Genomic DNA, 15311 nt, shown 5'->3' on the forward strand with positions numbered 1-15311 from the left:
TATAAATTTCCAAAGTACAATTAATTTCCCTCCCTCTCGGACCCCTCCCATCTCCTGCTCCCTCTCCCATTCCATTCACATCAAGATTCATTTTCAATTTTCTTTATATACAGAGGATCCATTTAGTATATATTAAGTAAAGATTTCATCAGTTTGCACCCACACAGAAACACAAAGTGTAAAATACTGTTTCAGTACTAGTTATAGCATTACTTCACATTGGACAACACATTAAGGACAGATCCCACATGAGAAGTAAGTACACAGTGACTCCTGTTGTTGACTTAACAATTTGACACTCTTTTTTATGGTGTCAGTAATCTCCCTAGGCTCTAGTCATGAGTTGCCAAGGCTATGGAAGCCTTTTGAGTTTGCTGACTTCGATCTTATTCCGACAGGGTTATAGTCAAAGTGGAAGTTCTTTTTTTTTTTTTTTACAGGCAGAGTGGACAGTGAGAGAGAGAGAGAGAGAGAAAGGTCTTCCTTTTGCCGTTGGTTCACCCTCCAATGGCCGCCGCGGCCGGCGCGCTGCGGCCAGCGCACCGCGCTGATCTGGTGGCAGGAGCCAGGAGCCAGGAGCCAGGAGCCAGGTGTTTTTCCTGGTCTCCCATGGGGTGCAGGGCCCAAGCACCTGGGCCATCCTCCACTGCACTCCCTGGCCACAGCAGAGAGCTGGCCTGGAAGAGGGGCAACCGGGACAGAATCCGGCGCCCCAACTGGGACTAGAACGTGGTGTGCCGGCGCCGCTAGGCGGAGGATTAGCCTAGTGAGCCGCGGCGCCGGCCTGTCAAAGTGGAAGTTCTCTCCTCCCTTCAGAGAAAGGTACCTCCTTCTTTGATGGCCCCATTTTTTCCACTGGGATCTCACTCACACAGATCTTTCATTTAGGTCTTTTTTTTTTTCCCCCAGAGTGTCTTGGCTTTCCATGCCTAAAATACTCTCATGGGCTCTTCAGCCAGATCCGAATGCCTTAAGGGCTGATTCTGAGGCCAGAGTGCTATGTAGGACATCTGCCATTCGATGAGTCTGCTGTGTATCCCACTTCCCATGTTGGATAGTTCTCTCCCTTTTTGATTCTATCAGTTAGTATTAGCAGACACTAGTCTTGTTTGTGTGATCCTTTTGACTCTTAGACCTATGAGTGTGATCAACTGTGAACTGAAGTTGATCACCTGGACTAGTGAGATAGCATTGGTACATGCCACCTTGATGGGATTGTATTGGAATCCCCTGGCACATTTCTAACTCCAACATTTGGGGCAAGTCCGATTGAGCATGTCCCAAATTGTACATATCCTCCCTCTCTAATTCCCATTCTTATATTTAACAGGGATCACTTTTCAGTTAAAATTTAAACACCTAAGAATAATTGTGTGTTAATTACAGAGTTCAACCAATAGTAATAGAACAAAAAAATACTAGAATGGATAAAGTATTACATAGTACATCAACAGTCAGGACAAGAGCTGATCAATTCACTGTTTCTCATAGTGTCCATTTCACTTCAACAGGTTTCCCCTTTGGAGCTCAGTTAGTTGTCGCCGATCAGGGAGAACATATGATATTTGTCCCTTTGGGACTGGCTTAATTCACTCAGCATAATGTTTTCCAGATTCTTCCATCTTGTTGCAAATGACCGGATTCCATTGTTTTTGACTGCTGCATAGTATTCTATAGAGTACATGTCCCATAATTTATTTATCCAGTCTACTGTTGATGGGCATTTGGGTTGGTTCCAGGTCTTAGCTATTGTGAATTGAGCTGCAATCAACATTAATGTGCAGACAGCTTTTTTGTTTGCCAATTTAATTTCCTTTGGGTAAATTCCAAGGAGTAGGATGGCTGTGTCGTGTGGTAGGGTTATATTCAGGTTTCTGAGGAATCTCCAGACTGACTTCCATAGTGGCTTGACCAGTTTGCATTCCCACCAACAGTGGGTTAGTGTCCTTTTTCCCCCACATCCTCTCCAGCATCTGTTGTTGGTAGATTTCTGTATGTGAGCCATTCTAACCAGGGTGAGGTGAAACCTCATTGTGGTTTTGATTTGCATTTCCCTGATTGCTAGTGATCTTGAACATTTTTTCATGTGTCTGTTGGCCATTTGGATTTCCTCTTTTGAAAAATGTCTATTGAGGTCCTTGGCCCATCTCTTAAGTGGGTTGTTTGTTTTGATGTTGTGGAGTTTCTTGATTTCTTTGTAGATTCTGGTTATCAACCCTTTATCTGTTGCGTAGTTTGCAAATATTTTTTCCCATTCTGTCGGTTGCCTCTTCACTCTGCTGACTGTATCTTTTGAAGTACAGAAACTTCTCAATTTGATGCAGTCCCAAATGTTAATTTTGGCTTTGACTGCCTGTGCTTCTGGGGTGTTTTCTAGGAAGTCTTTGCCAGTACCTATATCTTGCAGGGTTTCTCCAATGTTCTCTAATAATCTGATGGTGTCCAGTCGTAGATTTAAGTCTTTAATCCATGTTGAGTGGATTTTTGTGTAAGGTGAAAGGTAGGGGTCTTGCTTCATGCTTCTGCACGTGGAAATCCATTTTCCCAGCACCATTTATTGAATAGACTGTCCTTGCTCCAGGAATTGGTTTTAGATCCTTGATCAAATATAAGTTGGCTGTAGATGTTTGGATTGATTTCTGGTGTTTCTATTCTGTTCCATTGGTCTATCCACCTGTTTCTGTACCAGTACCATTCTGTTTTGATAACAACTGCCCTGTAGTATGTCCTGAAATCTGGCATTGTGATGCCTCCAGCTTTGTTTTTGTTGTACAAGATTGCTTTAGCTATTCGAGGTCTCCTGTGTCTCCATATGAATTTCAGCATCATTTTTTACATATCTGAGAAGAAGGTCTTCGGTATCTTGATTGGTATTGCATTGAATCTGTAAATTGCTTTTGGGAGAATGGACTTTTTTTTTTTTTTAAATAGCCATATTATCTGTATTCATCAGGTTTCTCCAGAGAGATATGACCAACAGCCAGAGAGATAATAATGATGTTGATAATGATGATGTTGAAGATAAATAGATGATAGACACACAAGCAGAGAGACAGATGAGAGGAGATTGAGTAGAGAAAGTAACTCATACAATTACAGGGGTTTGAGAAGTCCTATGATAGGCTGTTTTTTTTTTATCTTTTATTTAATGAATATAAATTTCCAAAGTACGACTCATGTGTTACAATGGCTTCCCCCCCATACCGTCCCTCCCACCCACAACCCTCCCCTTTCCCACTCCCTCTCCCCTTCCATTCACATCAAGATTCATTTTCGATTATCTTAATATACAGAAGATCAGCTTAGTATACCTTAAGTAAGTATTTCAACAGTTTGCTCCCACACAGAAACATAAAGTGAAAAATAATAGATGATTTTTTTTAAATGATGATGAAATCAGATCTGACCTATTGTCATGTTTAATCCCAGTGAGAGTCAAGTTGGGAATTGATAATTTCTTTCTTTCTTTCTTTTTTTTTTTTTTTTTTTTACAGAAGATCAGTTTAGTGTACATTAAGTAAAGATTTCAGTCGTTTGCACCCCCATAGAAACACAAAGTGAAATATACTGTTTGAGTACTCGTTATAGCATTAAGCCTCAGTGTACAGCACGTTAAGGACAGAGATCCTACATGAGGAGTAAGTGCACAGTGACTCCTGTTGTTGACTTTACCAATTGACACTCCTGTTTATGGCATCAGTAATCTCCCTATGCACCAGTCATGAGTTTCCAAGGCTATGGAAGCCCCTTGAGTTCTCCGACTCTTATCTTGTTTAGACACGGTCATAGTCAAAGTGGAGGTTCTCTCCTCCCTTCAGAGAAAGGCACCTCCCTCTTTGAAGACCTGTTCTTTCCACTGGGATCTCACTCACAGAGATCTTTTTGCCAGAGTGTCTTGGCTTTCCATGCCTGAAATACTCTCATGGGCTTTTCAGCCAGATCCGAGTGCCTTTAGGGCTGATTCTGAGGCTAGAGTGCTATTTAGGACATCTGCCAGAGAATGGACATTTTGATGATATTGATTCTTCCAATCCATGATCATGGAAGATTTTTCCATTTTTTGGTATCTTCTTCTATTTCTTTGTTTTTTTTTTTTTTTTTTTTTTTTTTTTTTTAAATTTTCATTGTAGAGATCTTTAATGTCCTTGGTTAAGTTTATTCCAAGTTATTTGATTGTTTTTGTAGCTATTGTGAATGGGATTGATCTTAGAAGTTCTTCCTCAGCCGTGGCATTGCTTATGTATACAAAGGCTGTTGATTTTTGTGCATTGATTTTATATCCTGCTTCTTTGCCAAACTTCTATGAGTTCCAATAGTCTCTTAGTAGAGTTCTTTGGGTCCCCTAAAGAAAGAATCATATCATCTGCAAAGAGGGATAGTTTGAGTTCTTCCTTCCCAATTTGTATCCCTTTAATTTCTTTTTCTTGCCTAATAGCTCTGGCTAAAACTTTGATTACTATAAAATAGCAGTGGTGAGAGTGGGCATCCCTGTCTGGTACCAGATCTCAGTGGAAATGCTTCCAACTTTTCCCCATTCAATAGGATGTTGGCTGTGGGTTTTTCATAAATTGCTTTGATTGTATTGAGGAATGTTCCTTCCATACCCAGGTTGCTTAGAGTTTTCATCATGAAAGAGTGTTGTATTTTATCAAATGCTTTCTCTGAGTATATTGAGATAATCATATGGTTTTTCTTCTGCAGTCTGTTAATGTGGTGTGTCATGTTGATTGCTTTGCGAACATTGAACCATCCCTGCATACCTGGGATAAATCCCACTTGGTCTAGGTGGATGATCTTTCTGATGTGTTGTTGCATTCTATTGGCCAGAATTTTATTGAGGATTTTTGCATCTATGTTCATCAGGGAGAGTGGTCTGTAATTCTCTTTCAATGCTGCATCTTTTTCCGGCTTAGGAATTAAGGTGATGCTGGCTTCATAGAAAGAATTTGGGAGGATTCCCTCTTTTTCAATTGTTCTGAATAGTTTGAGAAGAATTGGAGTTAGTTCTTCTTTCAATGTCTGGTAGAATTCAGCAGTGAATCCATCTGGTCCTGCTTTCTTTGTTGGGAGGGCCTTTATTACTGTTTCAGTTTCTGTCTCAGTTATGGGTCTGTTTAGGTTTTCTATGTCTTCCTGGTTCAATTTAGGTAGGTTGCATGTGTCCAGGAATCTATCCATTTCTGATAGACTACCCTGTTTGCTGGCATACCAGTCCTTGTAGTAATTTCTGATGATTCTTTTTATTTCTGTGGTGTCTGTTGTTACGTTTCCTGTTTCATCTCTGATTTTATTGATTTGGGTGTTTTCTCTTCTTTTTTTAGTTAGTTGGGCCAATGGGGTGTCAATTTTGTTTATTTTTTCAAAAAACCAGCTCCTCGTTTGGCTGACTTTTTGTAATTTTTTTTTGATTCAATCCTGTTGATTTCTTCTCCGATTTTTTTTTTTTTTTTTGACAGGCAGAGTGGACAGTGAGAGAGAGAGCCAGAGAGAAAGGTCTTCCTTTTGCTGTTGGTTCACCCTCCAATGGCCGCCGCGGCCGGTGCGCTGCGGCTGGCGCACCGCGCTGATCCGATGGCAGGAGCCAGGAGCCAGGTGTTTTTCCTGGTCTCCCATGGGGTGCAGGGCCCAAGCACCTGGGCCATCCTCCACTGCACTCCCTGGCCACAGCAGAGAGCTGGCCTGGAAGAGGGGCAACTGGGACAGAATCCGGCGCCCCAACCAGGACTAGAACCCGGTGTGCCAGCGCCACTAGGCGGAGGATTAGCCTAGTGAGCCGCGGCGCCAGCCCTCTTCTCCGATTTTAATTATTTCTCTTCTTCTACTAGATTTGGGTCTGGTTTGCTGCAGATTTTCTAGATCCTTGAGATGAATTGAAAGCTCATCTATTTGGTGCCTTTCCAATTTCTTGATGTAGGCACCTATTGATATAAACTTTCCTCTTAACAACTGCTTTTGCTGTATCCCGTAAGTTTTGGTATGTTGTGCTGTTATCCTCATTTACTTCCAGAAAGTTTTTGATTCCTCTTTTAATTTCTTCTATGACCCATTGTTCATTCAGGAGCATGTTGTTCAATCTCCATGTGTTTGCGCATGCTCTAGGGATTCCTGAGTTGCTAATTTCCAACTTCATTCCTTTATGGTCTGAGAAGCTACATTGTATGATTCTAATTCTTTTGAATTTGCTGAGACTTGCTTTATGGCCTAATATGTGGTCAATCCTAGAGAAGGTTCCATGTACTGCTGAGAAGAATGGAAATGCTTTATGTGTAGGATGAAAAGTTCTGTAGATATCTGTTAGATCCATTTGGGCTATAGTGTCATTTAAATCTCTCCTTCCAGCGCTGGCGCGCAGACTCTGTGGCTGGGCTTCCACGCGGTGTGTGACCTTGCTCTGCCCGTAGGTCCTCCGTGTCACATCCACTAGATCCGGAAGAGTTTCCTCTGCAAATTTTTTCTGAGCCTTTTCCTGAGGCTCCAGTAACTCCACTTTTATTAAACTATCTTTTCCTGGACTATCGGTGTGTGCCCTCACTATTCCGCCATCTTGGCTCCGCCCCAATCTATTTGGTCCATTTTTAATATTTGGCCATTTGGACTTGAAAAAGTACCTGGCTGTCCCTTTATTTTGCTTTTCCCTGATAAATGATAATATTGAACATCTTTCCACGTGTTCATTGGCTATTTCCATATTATCTTTCATCAAGTATTTGGATCCAAAGAAATCTTTCCCTAACCCAGGATTTTAAAGTTGTACTTCTATAATTTTCACTAGAAGTCTCGTGGGTCAATGTTTAAATATGTTCTAATTTTGCGTGTGGTGGCAGGTTAATTTTCTTCCATGTGGATATCCAGTTGTTGCGGCACTATTCATTAAAAGGACTTACTGGGGCCATGCTGTTATCTCATACTAGAGTGCTGGTTTGAGTCCCAGCTACTCTGCTTCTGATCCAGCTTCTTATCAATGCCTCTGGGAAAGCAGCAGAGGGTGGCCCCAAGTGCTTGGCCCCTGCCACACACGTGGGAGACTTGGAGTTCTTGGCTCTTCAGTTTGGCCCGGTCTAGCCCCAGCCACTGCAGTCATTTGAGGAGTGAAATCAGTGGTTGGAAAACCTCTCTCTCTACTTCTGCCTTTCAAATAAATTAAATAAATCTTTAAAAGAGGACTTTCCTTTCACCATTGAATTCATTTGATCCCTTGACCAAAAATCCACTGGCAAGAGGTTGCTAGGGGCTGGGAGAGAGGGCAAACAGGTGGAGTACAAGGGAGCTGTACGGTGCTGTACTGATGGATACACGTCATTGTACATGTGCCCAAATCCACAGAATCCACAGAGGGAGTGTTAACGTAAGCTATGGATCCTGAGGTGACACTGACGTCAGTGTAGGCTCACGGATGATAACAGGCACACGCCCCAGTGCGGGAGGCTGACGGGGGGAGGCCGGATGTGTGGAGGCCGGGAGTTCACAGGGGTGCTCTCTACTTTCCACTCGATTTTGGTGTTAACTTTAAAACCACCTTAAAATATAATCTATTAAAAAAAGAACTTAGCCAAACAATTTTGAAAAATCAATGGTGTATATGTGTCGTCTAATTCTGAACTCTCAATTCATTCTGACCGATTGGATTATTTTTCCATCAACAATATACTGTCTCAATTAGTGCGATTCTGTAGTAAGTTTCCAAGTGAGGCAAGTCCTCTGATCTAATTACTCCTCTCCAAAATTGTTCTGGCTGTTCTAGATCTCTGGCATTTCCCTGTAGATTTTAGAACTGACTTGCAAATTTCTTTCAAAAGCCCACGAGATCTTGGTTAGAAGCGCACTGAATCTGTTAATCACACTGTGAGACACGATCCTTTCACGGTATCTGCTGAGGCACAGAAACAACATAAATCTCTATTTATTTCTGTCGTCCTCACTTTCTCTCAGCAATGCTTCATAGAGCTGCTGCATCTTTTATGAGATTCACTCAGTTCTCTGACATTTTCTGCTTTTATAAATGGCATTCTTTTAAACCATTTTAACTCCTAACTATTTGTTGCTAAACACAGCAATAGAATTGATTTCTGCCGGTGCTGGGCTTGTATCCCACAACCTTGCTAAAACCTTATTATCTGTGCAGTCGTTTTCTCTTGGAAGATTACATAATTTTCTACATGTGCAATCGTGACACTGCAAATACCGATAGCTTTGTTTTCTCCTTTATGAGCTTCCTGCCTTGTCGTTCCTTCTCCCCTCTGTGAACTTCCAGTACAACGCTGAATAAAAGCAGCGACAGTGGACAGGCCCTGTGCATTCTCAAAGAGAAGCAATCTTAGGGGCCGGCGCTGTGGCACAGCAGGTTAAAGCCCTGGCCTGAAGTGCCAGCATCCCATATGGGTGCTGATTCTAGTCCTGGCTGCTCCTCTTCCGATCCAGCTCTCTGCTGTGGCCTGGGAAAGCAGTAGAAGATGGACCAAGTGCTTGGGCCCCTGCACTTGCATGGGAGACCAGGAAGAAGCTCCTGGCTCCTGGCTTTGGATCAGCGCGGCTCAGGTCGCTGTGGCCACCTGGGGAGTGAACCAGAAGATGGAAGACCTCTCTCTCTCTCCCTCTCTCTGTAACTCTATCTATGAGATAAATAAAATCATTTTTTTTAAAAAAGAAACAATCTTAGAGGTGAAGTGTTCAGTGTTTGATCGTCACATATAATGTAGCTGTTCCTAATTTGCTGCCTTTCAAATGCATAAATCCGAGAGAGAGAGAGAGAGCGAGCGAGCGAGCGAGAGAGAGCTTGAAAGTAGCCAGAGCAAAGACACACGTGAGCTGTAGGGGAAACAAGATGCATCAATGCTGATTTTTCACAAGAAATGATGGGCGTTGTATACATTGTGGTAACATCGTTACACAGAAAACCTGTCAAGAATGGAAAAAGACCAAACAGTGCATGTAAGAAGTATTAGTATCAGACACCTAGCCTCAAAACATGGGGCGTTTACCACAAAGAAAGACCAATGAGCAAAGGGCCATCTCCACCACAGCTGAGAGCCACCAGTCCTACGCGCGCCAACAACAGAACCTCAGGATGCACGAGGCAAAACCTGGCCGAGCCGATGGAAACAAACCCACAGTGAGGCTCGGAGACCCCGATGTAGTCACTCCTCATTTAGTCACTGTTAGAACGAGGAAAGAATTTAACAATTAACAGAACTGCGCTGTCCGGTGGAGCAGCCATCAGCTCTGTGTGTTTATTTAATTAAAAAGTTACACGTGCAAGGAAAAAAGGAAGGCGTGCCACTCCTGGGTGTTTCTCCATCTGCAGAGGGGCCATGAAGCCACTCTGCTGGCGATTCAGAGAGGAGCTGGGGCATCTGTCTGGGGTGGGCACAGATCCAGGTGACACTGCGTGGTTCTGGGGTCAGCACCTACGTGGGTGCAGCTTCCGGAGCCCTCGCCCAGCTCAGCACAGTTACTGCACTGCAGGCCTCCGGCCAGCACCCCTGCATTCTGAAGCCACAGCAGCTCTCGATGTTGACGCAGAAAGCAGCTCTTCAGGTGTGCAGTGCTGTGCCGACCCTCATTCCCGGAGACCCGGCCTAGCACCTGCTCTGGCAGTCTTTCCGGTAATTTTCTAAGCGCCTACTTCCCTGCATTAAATCCTTTTGTGTGGGGCCAGTGCCGTGGCTCACTTGGCTAATCCTCCGCCTGCAGCACCGGCATCCCATATGGGCGCTGGTTCTAGCCCTGGTTGCTCCTCTTCCAGTCCAGCTCTCTGCTGTGGCCCGGGAAAGCAGTGGAGGATGGCCCAAGTGCTTGGGCCCTGCACCCCATGGGAGACCAGGAGAAGCACCTGGCTCCTGCCTTCGGATTGGCGCAGTGCGCAGGCCGTGGTGGCCATTTGGGGGGTGGACCAATGGAAGGAAGACCTTTCTCTCTCTCTCTCTCATTGCCTGACTCTACCTGTCAAATAAAAAATAAATAAATAAAAATTAAAAAAAAAATCCTTCTGTGCTTCAAACAGCCACAGGGCTTTCTGTTTCCCACAACTGAATTCTGATAAACAATGCCCAGCCACGCTAGTGATAAAGACAACACACATGAAGACGGCTATCACACGCCACTCCCTACCCATCCTACTGACACCTGAAAACACTGGTAAGGATGTGGGCAATGAGAACTCCTAGTTACTGATGTTGGCAGCTGAAATCTGCACCACCCTGGAGGAAAATCTGGTGCCTCCTGGTAAAGCAGAAGACACGTTTATCATGTCTCACCCGCAGCGTCCTCCTGCAGGTGCACGACCTCGGGAGCCTCGCACATATGTGCAGGAGGAGCGTTCTCCAGGGACCTGTGCTGTGTCACCGCTAGGAAGGTGAAAAGGAAGGGTAAGTGGGGAACTCCCTGACAGCAGCCCCGCAGAGCAGTAGAAAGGAATGGCCAGCTCCCTGCTGATGCACCTGGGAAGGCAGCGGAAGATGTCTCAATGCCCGGGCCCCGGCACCCACGACTGAGACCAGGACCCGTCCTGGGTTCCTGGCTTCAGCCGGCTCCGTCCCTGACATCTGTGGGCATCTGGGGAGTGAACCACAGGATGGAAGGTCTCTGTCTCTCCCTTTCTGATGCTCTTTCAAATTAATCAACCAACCAATCTTAAAAAATGAAGAAACCTAATATTGTATAGGTTGAGGGTATGAGGACATCCTCATGGGTAATCTTCGTGTAGGCTGATTTAGCAATATTGATCAAAATTCTATTTATTTATTTTTAAAGATTTATTTATTTGAAAGGCAGAGTTACAGAGAGACAGAGAGGGAGGGAGGGAGGAATGGAGGGAGAGGGAGGGAGGGAGGGAGGGAGGGAGAGGTCTTCCATCCACTGGTTCACTCCCCAAATGGCCACAAGGGCGGGAGCTGAGCTGATCCAAAGCCAGGAGCCAGGAGCTTCCTCCGGGTCTCCCACATGGGTGCAGGGGCCCAAGGACTTGGGCCATCTTCTGCTTTTCTACGCCATTAGAGAGAGCGAGATCAGGAGTGGAGCTGCTGGGACTCAAACCGGTGCCCATACGGGATCCCAGCATGGCAAGTGGTGGCTTTACCTGCCACACCACAGTGTCAGCCCGTATTTTTATTTTTATTTAAGATTTATTTATTTGAAATGCAGAGTTTGAGAGAGAGAGAGAGAGAGAGAGAGAGAGAGAGAGAAATCTTCCAACCAATGGTTCACTCCCCAAATGGCTGCAACAGCTGGAGCTGGGCCAGGCCAAAGCCAGGGCCAGGAGCTTCTTCCAGGTCTCCTATGTGGGAGTAGTGGTAAAAACACTTGGGACATCTTCCACTGCTTTCCCAGGCACATCAGCAGAGAGCTGGATCAGAAGTGGAGCAGCCAGGACTCAAACTAGCTTCCATATGGGATGTTGTTGTTGACATAAATGGTGGCTCAACCAGTTAAACCACAATGCTGGCCCCTGATCAAAATTCTTTTTTTTTTTTAAGATTTATTTTTATTTATTTGAAAGAGTTACAGAGAGAGGTAGAGACAGAGAGAGAGGTCTTCCACCCACTGGTTCACTCCTCAGATGGCTGCAATGGCTGGAGCTGCACCGATCCAAAGGCAGGAGCCAGGAGCTTCTTCCGGGTCTCCCATGCAGGTGCAGGGGCCCAAGCACCTGGGCCATCTTCTACTGCTTTCCCAGGCCGCAGCAGAGAGCTGGATTGGAAGAGGATCATCCAGGACTAGAACCGGCGCCCATATGGGATGCCGGCGCTGCAGGCCAGGGCTTTAACCCACTGTGCCACAGCGCCGGCCCCCAAAATTCTTAATGCATATTCTTTGACCCAGAAATTCTACTTCTCTTGGGGTTCACATTGTGGCTTAGCAGGTAAAGGCGCTGCCTGTTACACGTGCATCCCTTAGGGGTCCTATCCTTATCCTTATGGGTCCTATTATCCCTGCTAATAGCCTGGGATAAGCAGTGGAAGATGGTCCAAGTGTTTGGGCCTCTGCCACCCATGTGGGAGCCTAGGATGAAGCTCCTGGCTCCTGGGCACTGCAGCCAACTGGGGAGTGAACCAGCGGATGGAAAATCTCCCTCTCTCTGTTGCTCTCAGCTCCCTCTCTGTTGCTCCTCTTCTCTCTCTGTAACTCTTTCAAATAAATTGAAAAAAAAAATAGAAATTTTACTTCTCAAGATCTATCATATGAAAACAAGAGCACATAAAGGTATTCATCAGTGTTTTCTGTAAAAGTCAAGCAAAAACAAAAACAAAATACAAATTCAAAAAACTGCAGCACACCCGAACGAGTAATAATGCGACCTGAAGCAAATCACTGCCATGTCATGGAGAACCTGCAGGCCAGCGAAGATTAGCCTGCACGTTCCTGCTGATCTGGAAAAATGAGTAAGATACAACAGTATATGGAAGTACTGTAATATTTTAATATAACGATCACATATGTGTGCCCAAAAAGCACAGACCCAGTAATCGTCTTTGGGTGACAGGATTAGAGATAACTATTATGTCTTTTAAAAAATCCATTGCGTCTTTCTGTGTTTCCCAAATTGTTTTTCTAAGTTCACAGTACTTTTTTTAAAAAAGAATTAATGTTTCTGGCCAGGCAGACCAAGAGCTCCTGTCCTCTGGTTCACTCCCCAAATGCCGAGAGAGGCCAGGCCTGCACTGAGCTGGAGCTGGAGCCTGGACCTCCATCCAGGCCTCCCGTGTGGGGAGCAGGGGCCCAAGTACGTGAGCCATCATCGCTGCCTCCCAGAGTGCACCAGCAGGGAGCTGGGATCAGGAGCAGAGCCAGGACTCGAGCCCAGGCACCATGAATAGGACAAAAGAGTGAGGCCAAACACCTGCCCCTACTTACTAGTTTTCTTTTTAAAAGATTTATTTTATTTATATGAAAAGCAGAATTACCAAGAGATAGAAAAACCATCTTCCATCCACTGGTTCACTCCCCAGATGGCAGCAACAGCCAGGGCTGGGCTGGGCCAAAGCCAGGAGCCAGGAGCTTCTTCCAGGTCTACATGGGTGCAGGGCCCAAGCACCTGGGCCATCTTCTACTGCTTTCCCAGGCCATTAGCAGGGAGCTGGATCAGAACTAGAGCCGCTGGGACTTGAACCGGCGTCCATCTGGGATGCTGGTGTTGCAGGCAGTGGCTTAATGTGCCACACCATGGAGCTGGCCCCTACTTACTAGTTTTATAATGAGGAAAAAAGATGCTATGTTTAAGGGGAAGGACAGACGCACCATCTGCTGTTGCAAGGGAGCCTGAACTCCTGGCCTGCACGAGCACTGATGGAGGCAAGGTGACAAGCCGGAGAGCGAGTTACCAGGAGACGATCGCCACGTGCCGGAGCCTCTCCTGGCTGGGACTTTGTCAGGTGACTGGGGAATCTCTGACAACACAGAGCTGCTGGCCTAACCGACTGACCGGGCACCAGGGCCACTGATGAGCACAGAGGGCGCCAGAGGAGGCCTCCTTGGGGTGGAGAGATGATGCAGTCAGCTTCGAGCTCCCACAGCCCGAGGGGCGGCAGCCAGACGTGTGGCCAGGGCCTGGTGCCTGGACAGTGCCAGCCAGAAGTGCGGTTTCATAGCTGTTCCTTTTGTGCCTGCCTTGTGCCGAGAAGGCCCGATTCCAAAACCCTGCCGACAGTGACTGACACCCACCCCCTGCCTCCCGGCCGTGCCACAAGATCTCCCTGTTTGAGAGACTTCTAAAGGGAACACGGTGAAAAAATGATGGAACCCCAGCGTGAATCCATTTCCTGAGCAAATTTCAAGTCAGTATTTTTTTCAGATTGAGATTTGCTTCTGTTCCACAAACAGTATTGCTTTCCTAGAACTGCGCTAAACACTGTAATTGCCAACATTTTCATTTTACAGAAAAGTTCCAATGCTTCATGGTCGAAGGACGTTGGCTGGACGAGCTGCGAGAGGTCTTTTTACTCCCTTTTGTATCCCAGGACCTTCGGGAAGTGTCTGCCACAACATGGGCCCATGGGGCTGATGCTGTGGCGTAAAAGCCACTGCCTGCAGCATCCCATACAGGCACTGGTTCAAGTCCTGGCTGCTCCACTTCTGATCCAGTTCCCTGCTAATGTGCCTGGGAAAGCAGAGGAAGGTGGCCAAATCCTTGAGTCCTGGCACCCATGTGGAAGACCTGGAAAATACTCCTAGCTCCTGGCTTCTGCCTTGGCCTATCCCTGACTGTTGCAGCCATTTGGGGGGAGAGAATCAGCGGATGGAGTATCTCTTCCCTATCTTTCCCTCTCTCTCTAACTCTGCCTTTCAGGTAAATAAAATAAATCTTTAAAAAGATACAGTGAGTCCAGGAGACCATACTTTGCTGCGTATGTCCAAGAGTCTCTTAGGTCCACGAAGCTGGCTGAGCTGCGGGAAGCGGCGAGAGTGAGTTCCCCCACCGTGTCAGCTCCCCTGTGCTGGACGGCTCAGGCTCTGCCTCGGCCCTGTCTCGGGACTTTGGGCCGGAGAACAGCTCCCAGACCGTGTGGACCCCTCGCCCTTCCACTGTGCAGCTGACACCGAGGTCCAGGTGCAGGCTGCGGCAGGGCGTGGGGTGAGGTTCAGGGGATGATGATGGGTGTGGCCTGGGCTGCTCCACACAGGCTCCCCCAAGGCCAGCACCAGCTGGCAGGAAGGAAGCCATCGTGCCCGAAGAAAGGGCAGCACGGGTTTGTGACACGTGTTTATTAATGATTTCTCAAGGTCACGTGCGTTGGCTGGTGGGACATTTGACGACTGCTGCTTTCCCCCGGCGCCTTCTCCCTCTACAAGGACCTGGCAAGTGTGTCAGCACCGGCGGCAACGCACGGCCCAGCCCTGGAAGGCACGGCGGAGCTGCTATGAAGCGCCCGGCCACCTTCCCGCCTCCCACAGCCGGGGCACATGGCCGAGCGGCCTGGTCGGCTGCACCCCACGCCGGTGTTCATCAGCCAAGGCGGCCGAGTTCTCCGTGGCCAGAAGGACGTGAGGAAATTGAATGGGATCAAGCGACCAAGAGAAAGGCCAGCGAGGCTAAGAGTCAAGTGCTGTAAGATAAATGGCTGTGCACCCGAAGGGCCTGCTGCTCTCTGGCAGTAAATATGCTCAGGGGAAGGGGGCGGGCAGCCGGCGGACCCGCGAGCACAGCCACCCAGGGCAGGGGAGACGCTGAATGAACAGCCGCTCCCAAGCGAGCGCTGCAAGACGCCGAGGGAATTTATGAACTGTGAAAGACACAAACGCAGGGAGGCATTCTCCTCCGATGAACCCATCCAAGCTCCAGAGCACAGCAGGATGCGTGGGCCCGGCAGCCAGACCAG

General features: G+C 46.8%; 1 protein-coding gene across 10 annotated transcripts in view; it reads right to left on the minus strand.

The window, feature by feature from the left end:
* The window catches only part of SCAPER (S-phase cyclin A associated protein in the ER), a 439476-nt gene that overhangs the window by 50711 nt on the left and 373454 nt on the right, over positions 1 to 15311 (minus strand). The gene's annotated exons all lie outside the window — the stretch shown is intronic.

This window comes from Oryctolagus cuniculus, chromosome 12 (assembly GCF_051225735.1).
Source record: "Oryctolagus cuniculus isolate XC-2025 breed Fujian yellow rabbit chromosome 12, ASM5122573v1, whole genome shotgun sequence".
Classification (NCBI taxonomy): Eukaryota; Metazoa; Chordata; class Mammalia; order Lagomorpha; family Leporidae; genus Oryctolagus; species Oryctolagus cuniculus.